Source organism: Eriocheir sinensis, chromosome 55 (assembly GCF_024679095.1).
Source record: "Eriocheir sinensis breed Jianghai 21 chromosome 55, ASM2467909v1, whole genome shotgun sequence".
Lineage (NCBI taxonomy): Eukaryota > Metazoa > Arthropoda > Malacostraca > Decapoda > Varunidae > Eriocheir > Eriocheir sinensis.
Genome location: NC_066563.1, coordinates 11,627,334 through 11,646,629, shown reverse-complemented (window position 1 = coordinate 11,646,629; position 19,296 = coordinate 11,627,334). Strand labels below are relative to the sequence as shown.

Here is a 19,296-nt window from a genome sequence, read left to right as displayed (position 1 = left end):
TCACTAACAACACACTCACACCCACACCACAACCCACACAGCAATATCCCCCACCACACCACCACTCATCTCAGCTCTTCCAGACGCCTCATTAACTACGAGTGAGGGAGAGGGAGAGAAAGAGGGAGACGAGCGGAGGAGGAGGAGCTGTGGGCGGTGCGGTATAAGGTAGAGCTGTCCACTTTCTCTCTGGTATGTGGAACAGCGCCCTCCGGAACCTGCCCCGGCGCGAAGTACTGTGCAACCTTGTGTCTGTCTCTTAGCAGCGGAGTAATAAGGTCAAAGTCAGGGTTCGATGCTATTGCTATTTGCTTACTTATAGGCCTCGATCCGGTTGCTATTTGTATACTTGGGTTCCGATTCTGTTTTAAGGGAGTTTGGGTTTAGGTTATTGTTTTAGTCTCTCTCTCTCTCTCTCTCTCTCTCTCTCTCTCTCTCTCTCTCTCTCTCTCTCTCTCTCTCTCTCTCTCTCTCTCTCTCTCTCTCTCTCTCTCTCTCTCTCTCTCTCTCTCTCTCTCTCTCTCTCTCTCTCTCTCTCTCTCTCTCTCTCTCTCTCTCTCTCTCTCCATGTAGAAATGACCTACAATAATTTAGTTAGAGTAATTGCAGAGGGTCAGAGACAGCATATCCCTTACCAAGCACGTAGGAAGGAAAATAACGACCCCAAATGGATGACCCGCAGAGTCAAGCATGAGATAGGCTTGAAGAGAGGAATTTATAAGAAAATAAAGAACGGAGAGATCCACCTCAGGGGTAGGTATGTTGAGCTAGCCAGGTCGGTGAAGAAGAACACCCGCCTTGCAAAAAGAAATTATGAGATTAGGGTAGCCAACGAGGCCAAGAGCGATCCCAAGGGCTTCTTCAAATTGTACGGAACGAAAACAAGGGACAAAATTGGACCGTTGAAAACAAACACAGGCGAGCTCATTGAGAATGGAGAAGATATGAATAAAATGATGAAAGACTATTTCCTCTCATTTTTCACGCAGGAAAATCTAACAACCATTCCGGAGGGAGTTCAGATATATGAGGGTGACGAGAACGACAAGTTGAGGGATGTGATCATCACTAGGCAAGTAGTCCAGGATGAGATTGGTAGGTTGAAGAAAAACAAATCGCCGGGCCCAGACGAAGTATTCCCAAGGGTTCTGAAAGAGTGCAAGGAAGTCCTTAGTGGCCCTCTTGCCGATATCTTTAAAATGTCGGTAAATTCTGGGTATGTGCCCAATCAATGGAAAGTAGCTAATGTGACGCCGATTTTCAAAAGGGAGACAAGTCAGCCACCTCAAACTATCGCCCAATTAGCTTAACATCAGTTGTGGGAAAGATGTTAGAGTCGATTATAGCCAGGAGCATTCAGGACAATCTAGAAAAGCATAATTTAATTCATGACTCACAACATGGGTTCACAAAGTGTAGGTCTTGCCTTACTAACCTGTTGTCCTTCTACACTAAAGTAATCGAGGCGGTTGACAGAGATGAAAACTATGACATATTATATCTAGATTTCAGTAAAGCGTTCGACAAAGTCCCTCATCACCGGCTATTACTAAAATTACAGGCTCACGGCGTAGATGGGAAAGTTTTGAGCTGGATCAGGGCGTGCCTTAGTGGTAGGAAGCAGAGTGCAAATCAATGGTAGGAAATCTGAATGGGGCAGTGTTACGAGTGGAGTCCCACAGGGTCGGTGCTGGGTCCTCTGCTTTTTATTATTTACATCAATGACTTGGACACAGGAATCAGTAGCGATGTCAGTAAGTTCGCAGATGATACAAAGATCGGTAGAGTAATCAATCAGTCAGCGACGCTACCGTTCTCCAGGATGAGCTTGACAGACTATATGATTGGGCGAGGAAGTGGCAGATGGAATTCAATGTCGGGAAGTGTAGCATTTTGAGTGTAGGTAGGAATAACCCCTTACACAATTACTCCTTAAATGACACTCCTCTAAGCAGGTCTGGGCGGAGAGAGACTTAGGAGTCCTAGTGAGCGCTGACCTCCGTCCTAGGGCTCAATGCATTCAGGCTAAAAATCGGGCAAACAGAGTACTTGGTTTCATCTCAAGGAGCGTGAGCAATAGGAGCGCTGATGTCATCCTCAAACTTTACTTAGCACTAGTTCGACCTCATCTCGATTATGCAGTTCAGTTCTGGTCCCCCTATTATAGAATGGATATCAAGATGTTAGAATCTGTACAGAGGAGGATGACGAAGATGATTCAGGGAGTGAGAACTTGCCTTATGAAGACAGGCTAAAGCAGTTAAATCTACACTCTCTAGAAAGGCGAAGGGTGCGAGGAGACTTGATCGAAGTTTATAAATGGATGAAGGGATTTAATAAAGGGGATGTCAATAAAATTTTGAGAGTGAAAGAGCCAGGTAGGACGCGTGGCAATGGTTTTAAGTTAGACAAATTCAGATTCAACAAAGACATAGGCAAGAATTGGTTCACTAATAGAGTGGTGGGCGAATGGAACAGGCTTGGGAGCCATGTTGTGGGTGCCAATACCATAGATACATTCAAGAAGAGGTTAGATAAAGCCATGGATGGTGAGGTAAGGTGGGGTTGAGTGTACAGGAGCTGCCTTGTATAGGCCAACCGGCCTCTTGCAGACTCCTTACGTTCTTATGTTCTTATGTTCTTATGTTCTCTCTCTCTCTCTCTCTCTCTCTCTCTCTCTCTCTCTCTCTCTCTCTCTCTCTCTCTCTCTCTCTCTCTCTCTCTCTCTCTCTCTCTCTCTCTCTCTCTCTCTCTCTCTCTCTCATTATATCTCATTATCTCTAACTCTCACTCACTCACTCACTCACTCACTCACTCACTCTCACTCTCACTCACACTCACACTCATTCACACTCTCACTCACTCACTCACTCTCTTATTCCAGCTAACTCACTCTTCCTTCCTCTCTGTTCCCAGCCACACCAGGTAACCATATATGAAAAGAATCGGCCCAAGGGGTCTTCCCAGCCTCCCTTGGGCGCTGCTTCTCCCCCGAGGGCGTGGAAGAGGCCACTAGCCCCTGGGAAAGCAAGGGTGAAGGGCCGGAGGTGTCTGAAGAGCGAGACAAGTGTTGGCCCAGGTAAGGAGTTGGTTGATTGTGGTGGTGAGGTTGGGTGTTTCTTGTGTTATTGGGTAAGGTTGTTTGTATTGATGGCTTTGGTGGAGTTTCTCTTTTATATTGCATGCAGATGTGGTCAGCAAACTATATCTGTCTGTTTATCAATTTATTAATCAATCTATCTATATATGTTCATAATTTTCTATCTATCTATCTGTCCAGCAATCCTTCTTCGCTGTCCCATCCACTCATCTTCTGTATCAATAGGAGCAGCGAGTAGCGAGCTTTTTTTTATTATTGTTTCCTTTTTTGTGTGCCCTTGAGCTGTCTTCTTTGTTGTAAAAAAAATCTATCTGTCTATCTATCTATCAATCTAACTGTGTTCTTTGTATATCACGTTTATGTGGAGAACAAACAATCTATTTATCAGTCTATTTATCTATCTAATGGACGTATAAAAAACATATTAACATACATCACTTAAACATGCAACACAAACAAAAGCAAACACACACACACACACACACACACACACACACACACACACACACACACACACACACACACTGGACACCCTCCCTCGCCTTGGCATTCACGTTAAGGGTAGCTGAGGGACGCTCGTGGGAGGAAACACTAATCGACGCTCACACAGGAACACAAAATAAAGGTGTTCCCAGGTTAAGAAGTTTCCCCTCGGCCCGGGTAACGCCCACACCTGCACACCAGAAATAATGGAACTTTAAAGGAAAATAAAAATAAGCTGAAAATTACATACTTATTTTTTCCCTCATTTGTTAACGCTTAAAAGTTAGAGGCTGCCATGTACAGGTCGAATAACTCTGCAGTGTCCCTTTATCCTCACGTATCCTAATCCAAACAAGCGTGAAAGTACCAAAATTTGAAGGAAAACAAAATTTCACCTCACTATAATCAATCTTCCTATATCCCTATGTATCATAATCAAAAGAAACCAAAAATACTAAAGCTTGAAAGGAAAACTAAAGCATATCCTTAATTACTACTCTACTATGTCTTTCTGTTTCCCAATCTAAGCAATAAGAAACACTAAAACTTGAAGGAAAACAAAAGTAAACATCACCGACCTGCTTATATCCTTGTGGCCCAATTCAAATAAACAAAACAAAATCATTAAAACTTGAAGGAAAACAAAAATAAACATCACACCTTATAACCGATCTGCTTATATCCTTGTGGCCCAATTCAAATAAACAAAACAACACTAAAACTTGAAGGAAAACAAAATAACATCACCGACCTCCTTATATTCTTGTGTCCCAATTCAAATAAACAAAAGAATCATTAAAACTTGAAGGAAAACAAAAGTAAACATCACACTTTAAAACCGATCTGCTTATATCCTTGTGTCCCAATTCAAATAAACAAAACAATCATTAAAACTTGAAGGAAAACAAACCCAAATCTCATTCTATTGTTAATACCTAGATCCACCGTTTGTTGAGACGTAAAGGTTGCAGGTGATGATCATGACTTTAAGTAATTGTGTTCAACTTGATTTTACGTCGCGGTACTGTATTCCTTTTTACCGTCTCCTTTCGGGTCAAGTTTCCCTAGACAAAAGAATAGCGGTGCTGTCTACACTAAAAAAAAAAAGTTGATTGCCTCAGGACAATTAGTGACGGGGTGTGACGCAAAGTAGGAAGCAAAACAGTAATGGTGGTGGTGGTGGTGATGGTGGTGGTGGTGGTGGTGGTGGTGGTGGTGCTGATGGTGATGGTGGCAGTGTGACTAAATGATATAAATGTCAAATATCCACGCAGTTCCGATACGATTAAACTTATTCTTATTTTTCTTATTGTTATTATGAATAGTGGTGACAGTAATAGCAGTAGTAGTAGTAGTAGTAGTAGTAGTAGTAGTGGGTGTTGTTGTTGTTACTGCTGCTGTTGAAATAATAGTTGTTGTTGCAATAGGTAAATAATCTCTCTCTCTCTCTCTCTCTCTCTCTCTCTCTCTCTCTCTCTCTCTCTCTCTCTCTCTCTCTCTCTCTCTCTCTCTCTCTCTCTCTCTCTCTCTCTCTCTCTCTCTCTCTCTCTCATCCCACCCCTCCAACCACAGAAATGTCATAACTTTTTAGAGCATCCCACCAACGACGCAGCTCCGTTTTCCGCTTCGTGAACAGGGAAAAAAAAGTTAAAATAAAAACCAAAGATATACACATGAAACCACCTCTCCAGACCTTGGTGCAATTAACATATACGATCAAGTCAAAACAAACAAACAAACCAAACTTAATAAAATCACGTATTACCATTTTTTTTCAGGGTTCAGATGGCGGATTATTTCTTTTCCTTTTTATTTATCTATTTATTTTCGTGTCTATGTTTACGTCTTTTCGTCTTAAATGTCACTCGCGAGGAAGTCAACGTTTAAGTCGTCCGGTAATGAAGATAAAATAAACTGAAAACACTAAATCTTGAAGGAACACGAAACTTAACCTCATGATATAATTCATCCCCTAATCTACCGTTTATTGACACGTAAAGGTTGTTGGTGACTATAGGTGAAAAAGTGAAGCGGGGGCAACCAAAACAGTGACGTCATGCGTAGAGCGAGGAGAAAACTGCGCAACGGGGTAATGGGGGGGGAGAGAGAGAGAGAGAGAGAGAGAGAGAGCACATACATAATAATCATACATTCATACATAAACATATAGACGGACAGAATAAAAGTAGGAAATATAAATGAATGAATTAATGAAGGAATAAACGAACTTGTGGAAAAAACGAAATATACATAAGTAGTCAAACGGAATATAATTATCTAGGACGATGTTAAGATACACGAACAAGACAAACCTTCCATACTATTCATGGATACACAAGGACACTATTTTTTTTTTATAGTAGGATATACAAGAACCCGGACCGCCTACACACGGCACCTCCTTCAAATCAATTAGTCATCAAGTCTATCTAACCCATGGAGGTAGAATTGGTGGAGTCAACACGGCCGGCTAATCCCATTCCTTGGGGTGAAGCCGACGAACTGTCAAATTTACGGCCAAAAGATGGGGGTGGGCGAGCCTGGCCGAGCCCATTAAGAGGGAGCCTGACCTGACAACACCTGACACCTGGCCGTAAAAATGACAGCTCGGGCGGATTAACTTTATTGGGCTGATGTCGACTCCACCAATTCTACCTCCATGATCTAACCTATTCGCTAACCACTATTTTTTTTTCCTATTTTCTTCCCGAACTTCAATCTATTTTATTTACACTCGTTTTTGTGTGTCCTAATGCCGGTTTTCAGTGTATGTTCTTTATCTATGTCCCTATTAGTAACCCCCTTAGACCTCTCGAAATTGACCCCTCTTTCGGCCACCTCTTTGGATTCTTTTTAGGAGCAGCGAGTAGCGGGCTTTTTTTTTATTATTGTTTATTTTTTGTGTGCCCTTGAGCTGCCTCCTTTGTTGTAAAAAAAAAAATGTAAAAAAATAATCATTCCCCAGTCTATTTATTCCTAAAGTATGTAAGTTAAAACATTGAAAACAAGGCATTAGATACATCTTTTCCATTGTTTTTGTTTGTGTGTGTGAGAGAGAAGTAGAAAACGAAAACAAAGAGAAAGATAAACAAACAAACAAACATAAAACCTGAACAAAACAAACCAATCAACCAAAACTAAACATTTATACATCAATAAGAATCACCACTACTACATAATATCCCATTAACAACATCCCTCATCACATTATCCCACCAGTTCCTTCTAACGCCGTACCCAAAAAAAGTAATATAAAAATAAGCAGTTAAATATAGAGTAGGGTATAAATCAGATAACGGCCACTTGCATTTTAAGGGGTGACTCTTATATAACGAAACAAACCGGATAATCCCTCCAGCCTGACACACTCTCTCTCTCTGCCCCGTTGCGACACCTCCCCCGCCTCGGCCACCTCCAGGATGCTCACTAACCTTTACCACCTGGACAAACCCGCAGCGAAAGGTAAAACATCTTTCCACATACTTGTTCTAGTTTTTCTCTTCCTCCAGCGGCATTTCCTCCGCCTCTTTCTTTTCCTGTATAATTTTTCCTTCTTTTCCTTCCCTTCTTTTTCGTTCTTCTTGTCTCTTTTGTCCTTTTTTCTACCTTTTTCTTCTAGTGCCTCTACGTTATCTCCTTAAATTTACCTTCTCCCTTCTGCTTTTTCTGAATTCTCCTCCTCCTCCTTCTCCTCTTCCTCCTAATCCTCCTCCTCCTTGTCAACTTCCTCCTCCTCTTTGTCACCCCCACTCTCATCCTTTTAGAGATCATTTTCATCTACTTTTAAATCCTAACATCTTTTTCCTACTTATTTACGGTCTAATCACACTTTGCCACGAGGCTTGACTGCCCTTCTCCTCCCCTTCATCCTTCTTCTGCACCTGTTCCTCCTCCTACGTCTCCTTCCATTCCCCTTTCACCTTCTGCACTTTCCTTTCCTCCTGGTTGCCCTACTGTCAACTTACTTCCATTTTTTTGCATATATTAGTCCCTTCTGCTCCGACAACATCCACATGCTCCTCCTCGCCCTCCTTTTTCTATTTTCTCCACTTACTCACACCACTTCATACATCTCTAGTTTCTCCACCATTTTTCCTACTTGTCTAATTTCTCAATCAATTAATCTTCCAAGCACACACATCTTCACACTCTTCTTCATCCGCCTTTCCCCGCGTCAGCCACTGTTTTGCGCCCCGTTGACAGGAAGCAAACAAACTCCCGGTAAGGGTTTCGATAACTGCAGGTCACACGGGCGGTCGTGACCCTGAAATGAGTCCGGATGTACGACAGATGACGGGGTGGAGACGTACATACACGCGCACACATACATACATACATAAACACACACACACACACACACACACACACACACACACACACACACACACACACACACACACACAAACACACACACACACACACACACACACACATACACTGACATACGCCGGTGAACACGTACAAAAGGTGTTCAAACATTCAGGCCTCTTCAAACAAACCTGCGTCGTCTTTTACATCTCTCTCTCTCTCTCTCTCTCTCTCTCTCTCTCTCTCTCTCTCTCTCTCTCTCTCTCTCTCTCTCTCTCTCTCTCTCTCTCTCTCTCTCTCTCTCTCTCTCTCTCTCTCTCTCTCTCTCTCTCTCTCTCTCTCTCTCTCTCTCTCTCTCTCTCTCTCTCTCTCTCTCTCTCTATCTCTCTCTCTCTCTCTCTCTCTCTCTCTCTCTCTCTCTCTCTCTCTCTCTCTCTCTCTCTCTCTCTCTCTCTCTCTCTCTCTCTCTCTCTCTCTCTCTCTCTCTCTCTCTCTCTCTCTCTCTCAGACCACCAAGTCTGGACCATGGGGTCTGTCTCTCTCTCTCTCTCTCTCTCTCTCTCTCTCTCTCTCTCTCTCTCTCTCTCTCTCTCTCTCTCTCTCTCTCTCTCTCTCTCTCTCTCTCTCTCTCTCTCTCTCTCTCTCTCTCTCTCTCTCTTAGTAAACAGAAAGCTACGCACGGAATCAACAGCGCACGCACGTACACACACACACACACACACACACACACACACACACACACACACACACAACCTCATCGTTACTATTATTAGCTTTATTAATAATGCATAAACTTTCTTTTTTCATCCTTTGTGGCTTCACGTTTCCTCGCCATCTGATGAAGGTTCTTTACTCTACACAAACGCAATTAATACACGGAAAAGAAAGTAAGACACACACACACACACACACACACACACACACACACACACACACACTCACACACACACACACATGACACACACACACACACATACACATATACAGACGTACCCACACACACATATACACATACACACACACGTACCCACACACACATATACACACACACAGACACACACACACACACACACACACACACACACACACACACACAAACCCGTTTTCAAGAATCCCAATACACTATCGGCTGTGGGTCACCAAGAACTCTCCCTCGTGTGTGTGTGTGTGTGTGTGTGTTGTGTGTGTGTGTGTGTGAGAGAGAGAGAGAGAGAGAGAGAGAGAGAGAGAGAGAGAGAGAGAGAGAGAGAGAGAGAGAGAGAGAGACAGACAGACAAACACAGACAGACAAAACGGGACAAAGGCCGCAAATCAACCACAACCAAACCTCTATTCATGGACTCATTAACCAAACACGTTATCACTGACTTCCTGCATCTGTTTCCTCCTCTCATCCTCCAGCTCCTCCTCATCATCCCCACAAGCATCTTAACCTAACCTCCCTCAGTACGTCCACCTCTTAGCGCACAGATGTCTGCCCTACATAGACCAATTAACGACTACGGGACCAGAACCCACGACCACTACAATTTCCCTTCCACAACTCTCCCTTCCCTACATAGCCGTTCTTCACCTGTCACCTGCTGATCTCTAAACACACAGCTTCTTTCTCTCTGTATAGTCTGTGTGGGGAGAAGGGGGGAAGTTCTCGTTCTTCCCGCATTCTTAACGTATCGGATTTTCAAGGACTGTTTTCCGATCTTAGTGTTTAGTTTTACAGGACTTCTGCATCATGAACGGGAAAATCACCCAAGAAAACACGGTTACTCTTCACTGTGGCCTTGGGAAATGGTCGAACTGTGAGCCAGATACTTTTAACAATGTGGACCTCTGTCTCTTTCTCTCTCCCTGTGTCAGTCTGTTTCTCCGTCTCTCTTTCCTGTGTCCATCTGTTTCTCTCCGCCTCTGCCTTCCGGTGTCTGTCTCTGTCTCAACCTACACGACAAAGCACACTCATAACCCTGTCTGTTGTCTGTTTCGCGTGCCTGGTCGTCGAAGGGTTGTTACTCGCCTGGTTTTTGTCCGAGTGACCGATATATCCTACGTGAGTGTCGGGTTCCTGGAGGCGTGGAATGCGACAGGTGCGTCAGGTGAGGGAACATCGCGGGCAGTCTTTCCCCAGGGTGAGAATTGGGTCCATACCTCCCTCGGGTTCATTTGGATTTATTGAACTTCTTGTAATCATAGGATGAAGTTTATGTTGGTACCTTGGAAGGCTCTGTTTTTATATAAGCATGACGTGGTAAGTTATTTCTGGGGGTCAGGTGAGGTGAATGTCGTGTAGGTGTGACTAATGAGGAGGCAATATGTTAATACCTGTGACTTTAAAGATGAAGGATGATCAAAAATGTCTCCCTAGTGTTGGTACCTCATATGTCTTTTTGGTAATAGTAATATATAAATGGCACTTACTTTACTTCTGGTTTTGTGGGTTTTGCGATGCTTTCGAAAGTTCACGCCTAATAATGGTGTCTCGTATATACTCGTTTTGATTGTAACTCAAAAAGCTTTTGCTCGTACAACTCCCACGAGGAAGGAAATCCGCGCATCATGTTTATGTTCAGCAGCGCAACTTTTTATCGTACATTTGTTAAAAAGAATAAAGTTGATGTTTCTTATTCATTTACAGAAGCACAATGATTCTTACTCGTTCAGTCGATGAAATAATATTAGTGTTTCTTATTTAACTGCAGGAGCACAAAGTAATTATCCTTACACGTTGGCGAAAAATTTGTTTATTCCTCAATTGCAGGAGCACAAATTTTCTTTCCCATACAACTGTTAAAAAAATTGTTTGTTTCTTGTTCGTTTACAGGACAGTAGTTAATCTTACTCCTCGTACAGCTGATAAAATGAATAAAGACGTTGATGCTTCTTCTTTATTTAGAGCAAGAGCACCATTATCATTTTCTCGTACAGCTGATAAAATTAATTATGTCCGTGTTTCTCATTCATTTACACAAGCACAGTTATCCGTCCTCGTACAATTGTTCAGAATAATAGAGACGTTGTTGCTTCTTCTTCATTTAGAGCAAGAGAACCATTATGTTTCTTCTCTAACAGTTGAAAAAAAATAATTAAGTCTGTGTTTCTCATTCATGTACACAAACACAGTTATCCGTCCTCGTACAATTGTTCAAAATAATAGAGACGTTGTTGCTTCTTCTTCATTTAGAGCAAGAGAACCATTATGTTTCTTCTCTTACAGTTGATAAGAAATTATTAAGTCTGTGTTTCTCATTCATGTACACAAACACAGTTATCCGTCCTCGTACAAGTGTTGAAAATAATAAAGACGTTGCTGTTTCTCTTTCATATACAGGAGAACAATTCGTCAACATATCTAATCCATCGGACACGCCTCCTCTGCTTCCTTCTCCTCCGTTCTGCACGTACACAACTTTCAAGGAGCTCACGCACTCCACCTAAACGTCCTCTTCCTAAATGCCCATGTAAGGAAGACGCGATTTTTCCTTATCCACTTAATACCTCTCACTCTTTCTCTCTCACACCAGAACACACCCTCTCGCATCTCTCCTTGTCCACTTAATACCTCTCCCTCTTTCTCACTCACACCAGAACACACCCTCTCGCATCTCTCCGTGTCCACTTAATAACTCTCACTCTTTCTCTCTCACTCCAGAACACACCCTCTCGCATCTCTCCGTGTTCACTTAATACCTCTCCCTCTTTCTCTCTCACTCCCCCACACAGCCTCTCGCATTTCCCCATGTCCACTTAATACCTCCTCCTCTTATCCTCTCTAACTCTTTACAGGTTCTCACATCATTCCCTGTCCACTTAATACCTCTCCCTCTTTCTCTCTCACTCCCCCACGCAGCCTCTCGCATTTCCCCTTGTCCACTTAATACCTCTTCCTCTTATCCTCTCTTACTCTTTACAGGTTCTCACATCTTTCCCTGTCCACTTAATACCCCTCCCTCTTTCTCTCTCACTCTCTCACTCGTATTTCTCCTTGTCCACTTAATATCACTCCCTTTTATTTTCGCATTCTGCCACTCAGCCTCTCGCAATCCAGCCATTCCCCGTCCATTCCTGACCCCAATCATGCGGTCCACACAGCCTTCATTTCGAGGGGTCGTCATTCCAGCCCTTCACTTTTGCTTTCCACATTCGTCTCACGCCACAGCCTCCCGTCAAAGTGAGTTATGTCGTCGGGTATGGAGTGACCTGAACCCCCCCCACCCCCCACCCCACCACCCCGCGAGTCATCCAGTCATCCTCCAGCGGCGAGTCATCCGCGAAATGGTGTAGGTTACGCAACACTGGTACCCGGGGAACCTTGAAGACACGAGAGATGCAAAAGATACATTATATTTTTCGGTTCCGTTTTCGAATGTTGCCGAAGAGTGGAGCGAGAGAAGGCAAAGTTTTATAACCTTTACATATATTTACTTATTTTTTTTGCGCGTGTATTTATTTATTTTTTGTGTGTGTGTGTGTGTTTCTTGGTCCATGGTCTGTTATGTTTATCAAGGCCAAAAAAAAAGTCAAATCGAAACTTCATATAATAGAGATGAAAGAAAAATTCCCTCGCTACTCTTTTCTCTCTCTCTCTCTCTCTCTCTCTCTCTCTCTCTCTCTCTCTCTCTCTCTCTCTCTCTCTCTCTCTCTCTCTCTCTCTCTCTCTCTCTCTCTCTCTCTCTCTCTCTCTCTCTCTCTCTCTCTCTCTCTCTCTCTCTCTCTCTCTCTCTCTCTCTCTCTCTCTCTCTCTCTCAGGACCTAGAATCGCCAGAAGCAGTCCACAACAAGAACAAAATAACGTGACCTAACGGACGGTTATATAAACTCAGTAACGTTTTCTTCCGCTTCTGGGGAGGAGGAGGAGGAGGAACAGGAGGAGGAGGAGGAGGAGGAGGAGGAGGAGGAGGACAAAGGAAAAGCAAACAGCAACAGACCTCTTGTTCCTAACTAGGCTGTTTGTTGTTGCTACCATCTACTCTAATCTACGAGTCAGAGATACAGGACAGCAAAGGCGAAGGAGGAGGAGGGGGAGGAGGAGGAGGAGGAGGAAAAGAAGATAATTACATGTTGAGAAAAATGGAAAGATTAACAAAATTGAGGATAAAAAAAAGATAAAGATGAAGATAGAAAGAAAACTGACAAGGAAGAGCGATTTTTATGAATGGCAAAATGATGTGCTAATTAGTATCACACACACACACACACACACACACACACACACACACACACACACACAAACACACAAGATAAATACAACAAACAATCTTTTTTACAACATCAAATTTCAGACGCCTCAAAAAAAAAAAAAATAGAAGTGAAAAAAGCGAAATAGGAAGTGAACTCAGAGCAAAAGAGTGACTTAGAGAGAGAAGCTAAAGTGAAGGAAAATGACAAGGCGACGCGAGATGAACACGAGGAAGGAAAGACATTGATAGGACGTGAGAGAAGGAAATTAAGGAAAGGAGACGGAGGAGGAAGCTGAGAAGAGAGGAAGAGAGGAAAAAAGAGGAAAGGTTGGAAAGTTTCGTTTAGTCGGCGCAACATCTGTGGTCATATGCCGGAGAGAGACAGAAGGGGAAGGAGTTATAGGAGAAGGGAACAGACCCCAGGAGACAGGACACAGACCCCGATTAATACCTGGTACCCATTCACTGCTGGGTGGACAGGGGCGTAGGGTATCGGAAAAACCGCCCAAATTTTTCCACTCCGCCCGGAAAGGGAAAGAGGAAAGACAATGGTAGGACGTGAGAGAAGGAAATCAAGGGGAGGAGGCGAAGGAGGAAACTGAGAAAGGAGGAGGAAAGGAGGAGGAAAGACATTGGTAGGAAGTGAGAGAAGGAAATTAAGGGGAGGAAGCTGAGAAAGGAGGAGGAAAGAAGGCGGAAAGACATTGGAAGGACGTGAGAGAGAGAAATCAAGGGGAGGAGGCGAAGGAGGAGACTGAGAAAGGAGGAGGAAAGGAGGAGGAAAGACATTGGTAGTACGTGAGAGAAGGAAACCAAAGGGAGGAGGCGAAGGAGGAAACTGAGAAAGGAGGAGGAAAGGAGGAGGAAAGACATTGGTAGGAAGTGAGAGAAGGAAATTAAGGGGAGGAAGCTGAGAAAGGAGGAGGAAAGAAGGAGGAAAGACATTGGAAGGACGTGAGAGAGAGAAATCAAGGGGAGGAGACAGGAGGAGGAAACAGAGAAAGGAGAAGGAAAGGAAAAAAAGGAAAGAGTAAGAGAGGGAAATTAAGGGGAGGAGGCGGAGGAGGAAACAGAGAAGGGAGAAGGAAAGGAAAAAAAGGAAAGAGTAAGAGAGGGAAATTAAGGGGAGGAGGCGGAGGAGGAAACAGAGAAGGGAGAAGGAAAGGAAAAAAAGGAAAGAGTAAGAGAGGGAAATTAAGGGGAGGAGGCGGAGGAGGAAACAGAGAAGGGAGAAGGAAAGGAAAAAAAGGAAAGAGTAAGAGAGGGAAATTAAGGGGAGGAGGCGGAGGAGGTAGCTGAGAAAGGAGAAGGAAAGGAAAAACACACACAAAAAAAAACAAGAGGAGGTAAGAAGTAATAAGAACGTAACGATGCAAACCGTCATATTTGGGGCAGGAAGCAAGAGAGGAACAGAAAAAAAGTGCTGGTTCATACTCGTAAAGGGAAGTAAAATCCATTAACTATATATCTTTTTTTTTCACTGTTCTCTTTCCGTCTTGCGAGAGAGTCTAGAACGGAACCTTGCAACAGTGTGTGAGACGTGTGGGGAGGGCTGGGGGGGGAGGGGGGGGGTATGTGTCGGGGGAGTGACAGAGAGAAAGATAGAGACAGACGGACGGAGAGACGGACTGGCAGACGAACAAACAGACAAACATAATTACAAAAGAAAGACCTCCATTAAACGCCCACCAAGACAATTAAAACGAAAGCATATAAACACTGTCACTGAATGGAACACAACAACAACAACATGAACAACAACAACAGTAAGAGAACAATAAAAAGACAACACATTCAACACAGCGATTTAGCAACACAGCAACACCAGACACAATACCCCTTAGAGACAGCACAAAACAAAACCACTCACCACCACCTCCAGCATCATTAACCCACAAGAAGCTGAACAACAGGTGAGAAGAAAGGGTAACACTTGCATACACTCACTACAATTACCTGTTTATGAAGGAGGGTCACCCATTGACATATCGACCAGAGCGCAGCGGATCACGTGGCAAACTCCAGGTACGAACGGAAGGGGACACAGCACTTCACTCTTAGGTACTCCACACTAATATCACACTTGGCACATTCACAAAGACGTCCGTGTTCCTCAGTTACGTGTTTCCTTTGTCATCTTAAGCACTGGACGCGATAGCCACTGAATAACGGGGAAGAGAGACGAGACACACCCTCCCAGCCCGGCGGTCAGGGAGCAAATGAGACGGCCTGTCGGGGATCGGGGGTTGGCGGCTGGCTGGCTGGCTGGCTGGCGGGCTGGTTCTTCCTCTACCTCCACCTCAACCCCCTCCTCCTCCTCCTCCTCCTACTTCCTCTCCTCCTTCCCTACCTCCACAGCAGCCTCCTCCCTCCTCCTGCCTCCCCACCTTCGTTCCAGATTTCTTTCTTTAGTACATTATCCGCCTTTTTGTTTTTATATTTTCCTCTTTTTCTGTGTGTTTTTCTGTCGTTTCTCGTTTTTCTTTTTGTTTTTCAGCTTCCACTTGCTGGTATTTCAACATCCCAGGATTGTTTTTTCTCCGGTTTGTCTTTTTATTTCTCTGTTTCTTTTCCCTTCACTGCCCTCACCTCCTCCTCCTCCTCCTCCTCCTCCTCCTCCTCCTCAGAAACACAAGCCAAAACATACCAATTATATAACTGAAGGGAAAAGTTACACACGCCTGAAGTATTTCGAGGCATCTTAAAAAACTAAAATATTAAAAAAAGGTGCAAACATGTTAAAAAAAAGCTGGCAAAAAAATAAAAATAAAATCATCCTTAAACATTTATCACTTCCGCATCGAGATAGTGATAGTTGAAAAACGAGAAAGAGAAAGAAAACGCGCGCCGGACAAAATGCAAACACGATAATAGTGAACGTTATAAATGTGAATGTGTGTCAAAGAGTAATAACTTTATATACTGACATTTGTTATGACGCACCACACACACACACACACACACACACACACACACACACACACACACACACACACACACACACTCACACACACATACACACACACACGAGACCCTCTCCTCCCCCCCTCCCCTCCCTCATACACACCTATTAGGACGCCCAAGGAGGAAGATAATATAGAAAAAAAAAAAAAAAGTTCAAAAGGTTAGCCATTGAAGTAAAAGCCTAATTAATTCATTCCGAACACCTGACGAGGAAATAAGACGAATGAGAGAGAGAGAGAGAGAGAGAGAACGGGGCTGGGAAGTGAGAGCGACGGAGAGGAATGCAAAAAAAAAAAGTGGGGTTTGGGAAAGATACCCACTGACACACGCACACACGCACACACATACCCCCCCCCCCCTCCCACACACACACACGAACATACCCTCTCCCCCGATAAAACAAAATCCGAGCGCCAATAATATCAAACTACTGTCACACACACACACACACACACACACACACACACACACACACACACACACACACAAACACACACACACACACACACATGAAAGGACACCGAAAACCGACACCAAAAGGACACGAAAGGAAATACAGGTAAGCGACATCCTGCGACGTAAATTTCGGTCAGTAAGCCAGGCAGCCCCCCCTACCCCGCTCTCCCTCCACTGCCCTCCCCGCCCATGGTATAAGAGAAGAGAAACTAAACTTGAACCCACTCCCACCGCTAGACAGCCGCGCGAGCCCACCTGAGCCTCGCCAACTCTCTGTTTCATCCTCCTTACCTGTCCTTGATGAACTGATTGGCAGGTGTGTATTATGATTGGCAGGGCAGGTAAGAAGGGTAAAAATGGGGTGGAGGGAAAGAAAGATAGATAGATAGACTGAGAGTACTTTCTTTAATAACTCTCTCCCTCTCTACTCTCTACACTCTCTCTCTCTCTCTCTCTCTCTCTCTCTCTCTCTCTCTCTCTCTCTCTCTCTCTCTCTCTCTCTCTCTCTCTCTCTCTCTCTCTCTCTCTCTCTCTCTCTCTCTCTCTCTCTCTCTCTCTCTCTTGGCAGGTGAGTATAATGAATGACAGGGCAGGTAAAAGAGGTAAAAAGGAGGTGGAGGAAAAGAAAGATAGATAGATAGATAGATTGAGAGTACTTGCTTTAATAACTCTCTCCCTCTCTACTCTCTACTCTCTACACTCTCTCTCTCTCTCTCTCTCTCTCTCTCTCTCTCTCTCTCTCTCTCTCTCTCTCTCTCTCTCTCTCTCTCTCTCTCTCTCTCTCTCTCTCTCTCTCTCTCTCTCTCTCTCTCTCTCTCTCTCTCTACGGACAGCCCAGGTCACTAACTTTCCTGCCTGTACCTTCTGCCTTCCTAACCTCCTGCCCTTTTTTCCCCTCCTCCTCATCTACATTTAGTCCTTACGTGCCATTTCACCCTCCTCCTCACCCTCCTCGTCCTCCTCCACTAACAGGCTCGGTCCAAACGTTTCTATTTTTTTCCCGTCTTTTTTGGCGTTGTTGTTGTTGTTGTTGTTGTTGTTGCCGAGTCGAGGGAAAGGGCCAGTTTCTTCCTAACTTTCATTTTTCTTTATTTTATCTGCTGTCAACAATTTTTTTTCTTAATTTTATTGCACTCATTATATTACCTAATCTTACTGGTTTCCGGATATATAATTAAGTGTTCATCTACGACTGACTACAATCTCATTCTTTTTTTTCTTCCTTTTCTTTCTTTTCTTTTTCTTTCTTTTTTCCCTTCTCTCTCTCTCTCTCTCTCTCTCTCTCTCTCTCTCTCTCTCTCTCTCTCTCTCTCTCTCTCTCTCTCTCTCTCTCTCTCTCTCTCTCTCTCTCTCTCTCTCTCTCTCTCTCTCTCTCTAAGTCTATTCATCCGGCAATTACGTGAAGGAAGCCTCATTAGGGACGTGGCAGCGCTAATTGTGCAGGTAAATACAAGTGAACCTTCCGTACGGGGCAGGTAACAGATACTAAGTGATTGGCTGCAAGTAATTAAGAAGCCCGGCGATTGTCTGTCTATTCTATGTACGACCTTTTGGTACTGGGATAAACTTCTAAGGTGATTCAATCGTTATATTATTTTAAGTAACGTGGGGTGGTGTCTTTTGCGTGTTCAATCTATGGTATTTGGTTAAACTTCCTGATATGGTTTAATCTCGTCCTCCTCCTCCTCCTCCTCCTCCTCCTCCTCCTCCTCCTCCTCCTCCTCCTCCTCCTCTTCCTCCTCCTCCTCCTCTTCTTTTTAATCTTTTGTATCTACTCAAGCTTGTTTGTGTATCTTGCGTCATAATGTAAACTTAGGATATGTATTTTCCCTTTTTCAATTATATTCATTAAGGTAAAAAGACCTACACCTACATTCTCAAATATTTCGAGGCCTACACACCCACATTTGATAGGCCTTTCGTATTTCGTTTAGGAGCAGTAAGTAGCGGGCTTTTTTTATTATTGTTTTCTCTTTTCTTACGCCCTTGCTGTCTCCTCTGCTGTGAATAAAAAAAAAACGCTGTGGGTACTTCCATGGGTAGTTTTATGAACCTAGTGATGGTTTTACAAGGGTTTAGCACCATGATTGAAAAAAACCCTCTTGAGAACCCGACTAATCTTTGTGGCCTTTGAAAATGTTTGTTGTGACAGCCGAAAGCGTCTAAGCATACAAGGGCCCGGAGTTTCGTGTTACATTTACGACAAAAATCAGTAACAATGCTCAAGGTAAAGTTCCTAGACAAGACTAATTCTTAAATACCTCGGCGCCCAAGTACATACATTTGACAAGACCCAAGCAGAAGTTTAGAGCGTGTTCATGGGTAGTTTTATGATCCTTCTGGTAGTCTGACCCTTCTTCTATACCATGAACATAAAGGAACATTCAGTAAAACAAGACGGATCTCCTTTGCGGCCTTTGAGAATACATGATGAGGGATGGGAGCGTCTGACAATACTTAACCAAGACCTAGACATTCACTATTGGCCTACTCGTGTTCCCTTCACAGCCTTCCCGATAACCACAGCGACAGTAGGCTCTTCCTTAACCAGCCTTCCCTCCCTTCCCCCTCTTCCTCCTCACCGCATGGCCTCAATACCTATCACAACCCCCACTGCCTCCATCTCCTCCTCCTCCCTGCTCCTCCTCTCCCGCCGTTCTTCCTCTTCCTCCTGCTCCTCCTTATAGTACTGCCTTTCTCTCCACCTCCTCCTCTTCTTCCTCCTCCTCCTCCTCATAGTACTCCCTTTCCCTTCCCTTCACGTGGACATTCAAGTATCAAATTAATCACCGGGGAAGGGATGAAGTGTCCACA

General features: G+C 43.9%; 1 protein-coding gene across 6 annotated transcripts in view; it reads right to left on the bottom strand.

The window, feature by feature from the left end:
* Positions 1-19,296, bottom strand: part of LOC126984080 (espin-like) — a 171,214-nt gene that overhangs the window by 133,839 nt on the left and 18,079 nt on the right. Inside the window, exon 1 of one of the 6 annotated variants that reach the window (XM_050837491.1) lies at positions 15,019-15,357. The exons of the other annotated variants lie outside the window; for them this stretch is intronic. The gene's annotated coding sequence lies outside the window, so the exon portion shown is untranslated. Of the gene's footprint in view, positions 1-15,018; positions 15,358-19,296 lie in introns of those variants that run through there. 6 annotated transcript variants of the gene reach the window in all.